Source organism: Vespa velutina, chromosome 16 (genome assembly GCF_912470025.1).
Source record: "Vespa velutina chromosome 16, iVesVel2.1, whole genome shotgun sequence".
Lineage (NCBI taxonomy): Eukaryota > Metazoa > Arthropoda > Insecta > Hymenoptera > Vespidae > Vespa > Vespa velutina.
In genome coordinates this window covers 4,692,791-4,702,813 of record NC_062203.1, presented here as the reverse complement: position 1 = coordinate 4,702,813, position 10,023 = coordinate 4,692,791, and positions in this window count along the sequence as shown.

Genomic DNA, 10,023 nt, shown 5'->3' with positions numbered 1-10,023 from the left:
TATTTTCGGTAAATATAAAATTTTCTATTTTAAAATTTATTTCTAATCACGTTCACTTTAATAAACATTTCGTAATTACACACGCTTATATATATAAGTTTAAGAAAGTAACAGACTTTCTATCGTTCGAATTTTTTCCAAACGACCACGTTGTGGATGTTCAATGTGGAATCGTTGTTTGCGTAATATTTATCATCCTCAATATCCTCCAATGAGATCTAGACGATCACAAACGAGAGTAATTTGACTCTCGAGAAGTGTCTGCTATCGGTCGGATCGGATCTACTGTTTGCATAAGAGAGATCCGCAATAGTTAAACAGAAGCATTAATACAACACAAGTTAACATATGCTCATCCAATTATAACTATTTTCAACATATCATTTTAATTAAATTTTAATTTGGAATATATTTTAAACAAATATTGCTAAGAGACTACGTGGAAAAATGCGAATAAAATGTTATAAGTTACGAAAGAAAGGTTTTCATAACTTACGACATTTCGATCTTTTATATTTTATTTTTGAGTTTTCGATCTTTTATATTTTATACATTATCGATTATTAATAAATCTTTTATCCTTTATTTTAAATAAACAAAATAAAATTTACATTAACAATAATAAAAACTTATATGATTTCTTTGTAGTTATGTCTTTATAACGAAAGAAACGAAAAAATTCAATTTTAAAAGTTATTAACAAAATCGATTTTATTATAACAATATTATTGCAATATTTAAATAAATAAAGAAGAAATTACGCTTGAAAACGGCGTTGGTTTCAAGTCTCTATGACTTTTCGTTCCGAAAATATCGCCTTCGAAAGATTTCCATTCATTATTCGTATATTACAGCTGTTCGTAGTAATAGTAGTAGTAAGCGGGCGTAAATTCTCGGAATTTATATAGGTCAGTGTGTCACCGAGCCGAAATGAATGAAATTATATAGGTCAGTAGGCCAATGTAAACATATTTCATTTATATGGGAATATCTCTGGAACTAGAAATCGTAGAGACTTGAATGAGCTACCATTTTAAAGGGTAGAATTTTCTTTATTTTTTTCAAAATATTGTTTACAATTAATTAACAATTTGTTATAAACAATTTTTATAAACAATTTCTTAGAAAGTAAATTTGCATTATTTCGCAAAAATAGAAAGAAATTCAAATTGCGATTGTTTTATAAAATTACATGAATTAATAAATAATCAATAAACAAATTATTTTTTTTATTAATAACCACGTTTTCCATTTACATAGGAATATTTCTGGAACTAAAAGTCGTAGAGACTTGAATGGACTATCGTTTTAAAGGGTAGATTTTTCTTTATTTATCAGCATAACTAATTAACAATTTGTTATAAAGAAATTCGTTTTACTTTGCTAAGTAAAAATTCAGATTGCATGCAACTAATTTATAAAATTAATAAATAATTAATAAACAAATTATTTTTTTTGTATCAAAGAAATAATTTTTTTCTATATTATTAATATTCACGTATTCAATTTACGTGTGAATATTTTCGGAATTAATCAAAAATATAAGAATGATTCAGAAATTATTTTTTTTACAAATTGTAATTTTTACAGAATTATCTTTCTAAAAATATTCCCGTAATAATTATCAATATATAGATAAATACGTATGTTCATCGATTATACTCATTCTTACCTGATGTTTAATGTCGTAACTAGTAGCCCATCCTATCGATATTTTTAGTAAGAAGAAGGAACCTTTCATTGCGATATTCGACTTATCATCGTAGGATCATTTGTCGTCGCTGCGTAAAAAACGCCACGAGAAAGCGGCAGTGGCCTTTTGTGTCGATAGTAAGGTCGTAAAACATACACGTGTATGAGACAGCGCTACACATATACATATATAAATATATACACACACATACACACATATAGATATACGTCTCCCTTTCTTCAACTCTATCTCTTTCTTTATCTATCGATTAATTACATCTTTCCTATCCTTTTCTTGGAGTCAAAGAAAAGAAGAAATCTTTGCATAATGCTTCCGAAGCAACAGCCGGCAAACAAAACAAACGATTACGTGTTGGCTTGTATAGTTTAAGTGAGAACACCAAAAATCGCCTTTGGCGTATGGCTTTCTTTCTCTCGGAAATCCTTCAGTGTCGGTCGACGGCTAACTACCACATCCTTTCTCTCAATAATTAGCCGATTCAATGCTTTAAAGAAGTAACTTTTGTTGCCTTTCGCTGATGAACACGTTAATATATACTATCTTAATCGTGTCGTCATTTCTGTTACCTACGTTAATCATTTTGGCAAGACTACAAGGATATTTTAAATAGAATAATTTGTGAAGACCCAACAATGTGTGTGTGTGTGTGTGTGTTTATGTCTATATAATAGAAATTTTATTGTTATATAATGTATAAATATCAAAGAGAGAATCGTAGTTATTTTGAAGGAAATTTCGCAAACAGATCAAATGGAAATGATCTTTTACCTTGAGTTGACCGCAACCTTCGTCCTTTATGCAACATGCTTTTCTACTGTAAAGCCGATGCAAATATTCATGCGTAAGAAGGATTTTGCGTTTAAACTGTTACATATATCGAGCGTATATATATTTCCGTATATATTACCTTCTATAAAATTGTTTTTAAGTGGAGAGAAAAAAAAGCTCGAGAAAAGAAAGGCCGTGAAAAGGATAAAAGAGAATATTTTTAGCTTTTCTTTTTTCTATTCCTTTCTTTTCTTTTTTTTTTTTTTTTTTTTTCTTTTCTATTTTATTACGTCGATGTATTTTGAAGATAATTTCGTTGAGGAGCATATTTAATTTTTTTCATAGATATTATTCATGTATGTATGCGTAAATATGTAAATATGTAAGGGTAAACTTTTATGTTTCTTTCATCATAGCGTAATTATGAACAATTTTAACGAGTACTACGTTTATTTACTGTAGTTGAATATACTTGACACAGGTAGCACCGAGATTATAGTAAAGTACACGTAATTTATATCGAAAGATCGGTAAGCTAATACGCTACCCTTTTATCCTTTCAATTCTTATTACTTTTTATGCATCTTTTAATATATCCATTGGAAAAGTTACAAATATATCTATTAAATATTTTTCTTAATTATTTCTGTTAAATCATTATGTATAAAATAAATATGTTTTAAACGCACACAAATCAATTACATTTACAAATTTATACGAATAATGAACATTTCTTATCGTTATATGATGCAATCAATTTTCGAATAACATTTATTCATTATATTCATTATATTGGTTTGAATTATCTGAATACAAATTTAATAAGATAATAGTTTTATCAGATATAGATTGACCATAATTTCATTAATTTCTATTTGAAGAAAAAATTTGGAGAATCTCTATTTTTATATAGAGAAAAAATAGACGCATCGAATAACGCATTGACTCGTTACATTGTGAGCCTTTCACTTCTATCGTCTTCATGTGCACACACTGGTTAAAGGTCGTTTATATCGTCAAGTCTATCCTAATTCTTTCTCACGTATACTTTAGCGCGCCCTATCGATCATGTAAAAAGAACTCGTTTCTTATTTTGGTCGTTCATTCATCTAACGTGTCCTTGTATAGAAATATATATCTGGTTGAAAATAATCAAAAGATTTTATACATGTTATTTGATAGGTATAGAAAGAAAATAAATAAATAGAAACGATCAAATTTTTAATAATTTATACCTAAAGATACTTCTTTTTTTTTTTTTTTTTTTTTTTTTTTTTTGAAAGATTTATTTAGTTTTTGTAAATATTCTTTTAATAATTTTGATAATTATACGCACGAGAATGATATAAATTATAATATAAAAATAAAATCAAAAAATTTTATACGATATTAAAATAAAATAAAATCTCTCAATTTAATTCTTCTAATAATTTAAATGCTTAAAAAAATTTACGCAAAATTTATTGATTTCTTAAAAAATATTTAAAAACGTACTTATGCGAAAATAACGTTAATTCTAATGCAAAGTTATATTTACAAATTTCAAACGTGTTACTTGATATATAAATAGAAAGATTAATCTATAATTTTTAACAAATGCAACATTTGTGAAACTACTTACAAGAGTTATTTAATATAAAAATCTTCTAATTTAATTATCATAATAATTGAAGATTAGATATAACATTATCGTCCTTTGGGAACAAAAATTCCTTGTTATTTTCTCATTAATCGTGCTTAATATCGATCGTTCATCGTTATGCATTAACTATAGTGGGATCTTGATAGATCGCACGAGTGAGTGCGAAAGCTAGTCGCACGAACTTTGTTTCTAATCCTCGAGAGATCCTTATCTTCGCTACGAGTTCGCATTGAATAATTCACTTTTATAAATTAATATCCCAGAGAAAGAGAGAGAAAGAGAGAAGAAGAGAGAGAGAGAGAGAGAGAGAGAGAGAGAGAGAGAAAGAGGGAGGGAGAGAGAGAGAGAGAGAAAGAGAGATAATTCGGAATATAAAAAGTGTTGCTTTCATAGGTTGAATCTTACTTAATTGTTAAATTTGTATCGATCCACGTGACTTTTTCCCTAAACAAGCTGAGAGAAAAATTTCAACTTTAAGATACTATCGAACCTTTTAATGAAACAATGTAATAACATAACTAGACAATCTTTTTATTTCATCTCACTGATATTATTTGACTTATCATAAAATCATTGGATCGAATTAAAAATGAAATCGAATGAAAACTTCATTGATAATAATATATATATAATATACACCTTATAATAATATAATTATACCTAGAGATAATAGAGAAAATAATGCGTATCGATTATTCTTAATAATAATTGTAATAGTTTCATGAAAATCATGATAGTGTCGTTGTTATTTTATGTCCGACCTGGAAATGTAAAGAATATGATCTCGAGAATTATTTTAGTTGTACATAAGTCCTAACGCAATTTCATCAGAAGATCGTTTTTTCACTCTCGCTGATGATAAAATTACGACGGCACGGTGATGGCATGGTCTTTCTACAACGTAGCTAGGTAAGGGGGCACAATACCTATATAAAGCTTGAATGAAGATGCTCCCAGGTATTCGCTCTCACCTTTCTCATAAGCTAGCGCGCGGTGGAACGCGAATCTTTCGCCGGCGGAATCGCGAGGGAAGATCAACGCTATTTATCCACTGGACACGACTCTTTCTCTCTGCTCAAAGGATTTCACTGCCAGGTGAGCCAAGTTTCGAATCGGAGAAAATATTACTTCCTTCCATGTGATATCTACGTCGGTCCATCTTACAAAATCCAGTGAAGAAGAAAAAAAAAAAAAAAAAAAAAAAAAAAAAAGAAAAAATGGATTAATACTTGGTGCTGATTCGTTCGGAAATTTATAAACGTTTGATCCTTTTACGTGTGCCATGATATCTTTTTTCCTTTTTACGACAACAATATTATGATACATTTATAACAGTCAATATTAAAACATTAGATATACTTATAAGGGATAACCTCTCGTGAATTTCGTTCATTCATTCATTCTCTCTTATTTACTTTGACCTAGATAAATAAACATTTTTGGTAATTTCAAACTCATCTCTTTCATCAAATCTCTCTTATACATTTAAAAAGATCGTGTATCTCCATCTTTTCACAAGTATAATACAAGTTAAATCTTTGGTGTCATTCAATCCGTAATAACCATAAGGACGAACTCAAAAAAGAAAGTGTGTTACTCTTATACGTTATTTTGTTCAAGTTAAAATGAAGCGTAGCAGTCCGTATAGTTGACGATTCAATGTTAAGTACGTTAATCTAAACCACGAGAAATAAAAAAGTTTTTACTTCTAAAAGATACCCTATCTAAAGGCAGAATGTATGTACATATGTATGTGTGTCTACCGTACATAATATGTTGACACGTTCTAGCGAGAGTGAGAGAAACCGAGAAGAAGGAGAAACGATAATGATCGATCGTTTGGTCACGACGTGTCGTGAAGAAAGTGAATACATACACGCATTAAATATATGGATTATAAACCATATATATATATATATATACGTACATATGGTGATCATTAAAAATTTGAATTAATAGTGAACGTTTTCTTTTACGATCAACCATAACAAATTTATTTAAAGCATTGTACATTATTATTATTTTCTTTCACTTATTTCCTACAATTTCGAAAAGTGTAAAAAAAATAAGATTTTGTAGAGTTTACGATTCACGTTGTATATATTCATGAGAAACGTAAATAGTTTATGTATGTACCAGACGAAGACAAAAGATGCACCTACCGTACATATATATATATATGTATGTACATACATACATATACTATTTATTGCACGTAGAACATGGCTTACATCGTTCGTTGTAGAATATATTTTTTTCTTTTGTTAAACGGTGAACAAGACGTGAGTTGGATTTCGTAAAGTAAAGTAAAAGAAATAGAAAAGCATACCGAGTTTCTTTTAAAATGGATACTATTAAGAAATAAGTGTTTTCCTTTATTTAGCACTTTTTACACTATTTTTTATATTTTTGTATATACTATATATATATAAATTTTAGGCTTGTAGTTGGGATTGTAATTGTACTATTTGAACAAAAAAATAAATTAGCCGGAAAAGTCTCGAAAAAGAGTAATTCATATTTAAAATCATTTGGAAACTTTTGACCCATTCGGTATAAAAAAAAAAGATCATTTTAAATTGGAAAAAACACAATTAAATTTATTGGTTCGATGACTGAATTTATAATTAAAATTTTATTTTTATAAAATCCAATTTTGTTTTCTATTTGATCCAAACTCGTCTAATTTTAACTACTATTGAAACTGTTTGGAAAGTTAACATCGTAAGCACATGTTAAATCGAGTACTTGTTACGATTCAAAATATCGTATCGAATATGCGTGAAAGGGGTGCCATTAGTTTGAAATTAATAGAACTTCTATTTCGAACTATTATCAACGATAAGAAACTATATATATATATATATAGTTTCTTATTGTTATATAGAAAAAAAATAACCGATGTAAAAAATTTTTAATGTAACAATTAACAATGAAACGTGTACAAAATTTTATTGGATTTTTCTTTTTTATATACGTTTATATATATGTATAATTATATGTATATATATATATATATATATATATATATATATATATATATGTAATTGTTTCTTTATTGTTATATGATAAAAATGTTTAATTGGCATCTTGAAAAAAAATCGGATATAAATCAACATCATCTCTGCTATTAAAAAGAAAAAAAAAAAAGAAGAAGAAGAAAAAATGGATAAAAAAAACATAGTCGTGCCATTTTAAAAGAAAAGTTTCAAAATACCTATTCGCGTGAATCGATCGTTGGCATTTAGAAACGAGTATTAGCATGCGTTTTGTCGTACTTGAGCCGTGCGTTGATAGAAATGTCTAAAGAGAGAGAGAGAGGAAGAGAGAGAGAGAGAGAGAGAGAGAGAGAGAGAGAGTGCATAACGAGTGCTTCAATAATACCGAAAGTTTCGAAACTAACACGAAACTGTTTGGCGATCTTATAGAATATTGGGGATTACATTTATATATATTTATTTTATATATATTTAAAAAAAATAATATAACGAGAGAATCGACACTAAATGTATCGAATACGAAAGAAAAAAAGAAAGAAAAAAAAGAAACAAAAAGAAAAAAAAATATAAAAAAGAAAAGGAAAGAGAAATTAGGAAAGGATGAGTTTTAGTTTCACCGAATACATCGTTTCTAGTTGATCTGTGTTAAAATAAAAAAAATAAAAAAAAAAAAAAAAAAAAAAAAAAAAAAAAAAAAAAAAAAATTTACAAATGAACTTTCCATGGGAAACTTTTTTTTTTCTTTGTACTCGATCGATCGCGACAAACGTTCGATGAAATTCTACGATAAGTCGATACTGTTAAATTAATTAATTGCATATTAGGTATCTTCTCGAGATAGAAAACACATATAATTCTCCTTTTTCGTTGGCAATGAATCTTCCTTAGCGTTCTTGTGTCAGTGAAAAAGGAAATCAATGTCCTCCTGACCCAGACCTATCGAACGTAACAGTTTTCTCGTAGAGATCAAAGAGCTTTTTGCTTGCTACTATCCTATAGATCAGCGTCTCTCAACCTTTCTGTCCTTTTGCGATCCATTAGATTTATTTGTAATGATACCGTGGGATAATATATATAAAATATGCATAATATATAGCAAAAACATTTTAGAAAAATTATCGGAAAATCTTTTAGAAATTAATCCGTTTCTTAGCTTTGAACGTAAAATGGCAGATATCGTTTCGCATTGAGAAATACTGCGATAGACTACCAACTATCATCGTAATAGCTTCAGCTATCATCGATTATTTCCATTAACAGTGAACTTACCAACACTTTTCTTTTTCTTATATAATTTCTTATGTATTTTTCTTAAATAAACACGAAGACTCCCACTTTTCTTTTTCTTTTTCTTTTATATTCATTTTTTGTAAAATTTTTAAATAACATTGGGGTGATGCAATTTATGTTTCACGCTGTATACACTTATAGGAATATATATATATATATATATATATATATATATATTCCTATAAGTGTATACGTGTGTACGTATGAAATCGAATAAATTGAATTAATACCTTGTAAATATTTATATTATATTATATTATATTATATTATATTATATTATATTATATTATATAGTACATATATATTATGTATATATAATATATAATATAAAACAAAATATAAAATATCTCTCCGTGATTTGTTTGCAACTTGTTAAAACTCGGAATAGATATATAGCAAATGTATAAAAAAAATCAATGTACAAGTATCTAGTATAAAAACAGAAATGAAATAGTCGCAATCAAACGATCTATTTCACGCGACATATTAAACATAGCCAGATGGAAGGTGGCATCGAATGAGGAAACTAGAGAGGGATAAAGACGGATTTGTAGATTACATTTAGAAGAATAATGATCGTAGTCTCAGCAGGCGATTCCAAATGTACCATCTTGGAAGGCGCGCTCGTTATGAAACCGAGCACGTAATGCAGATAATAAAAGAGTTAGTCAGACTCGTTATTAAAATTCTTGAAAACGAAATGTAAGGTAAGACGGACGAAAGAGAGAAGAAAGATGAAAAGGAAGAAGTGAAAGAGAAAAAGAAACAGAAAGAAGAAAAAAGGGGAGGTGGGGAGGGAGGGGAGGGAAAAAAAGAAAAAAGAAAAAAGTAACAAGAGGAAAAAAGAAAAAAGAAAAACAAGAGGTAGAAGAAGGAAAGAAAGAAACCGCAGGAACGATCTCAAGTGCGATCTTGCTTAATCGCTTGGAAGTAGCTCGTAACCGCAGAGATGCGCGCGTGAGGACGCATCTCGTCCTCGAGAGGATTTCGCACGATAATTACACGCTCGGCGAGGTCCCTCGATACGATTCCCTCAACTCATAGTTACGATATCGCTCAGATACCTACTCGTCTTTCGCAAAGTCCTCGTGTACCTGCACAAACCGTTCTTTGCACTCGCTTAGGCCGCTTCACTAATTAGCCGACAGTCCAATTTAATTAACGTGCTTCTATTAATTTTATTCGCGGGAACAGGTTGCCTAGAGGAGACACCTACGACTACTTACAACGAATCGATTCGTTTCTAATACATGCAAAAATTATACATTCGCTCGATTAATTTTCATATAACAGTTCTTATTATATATTTACAATTTCCTTTTTCTTTTCTTCCTTTACGCGTTATTATTCTCAATAAATAAATAAATAAATGTATATATATATATATATATATATATATACATATATATTTTTTATATTGATAATAACATTTGACATACAAGAAAACTTTGATGTTATCATGGAATTTTTTTCTCATCGCACACAAATACGCACATAAACTCAATCTACTTTTGGATTAATTACTAACGAGATAAAAGGAGAAACATTTTCTAATATTATTATTATTTAATTTGTCCTGTTGATAAAAATTTTAAGGAAATTTAAACTGG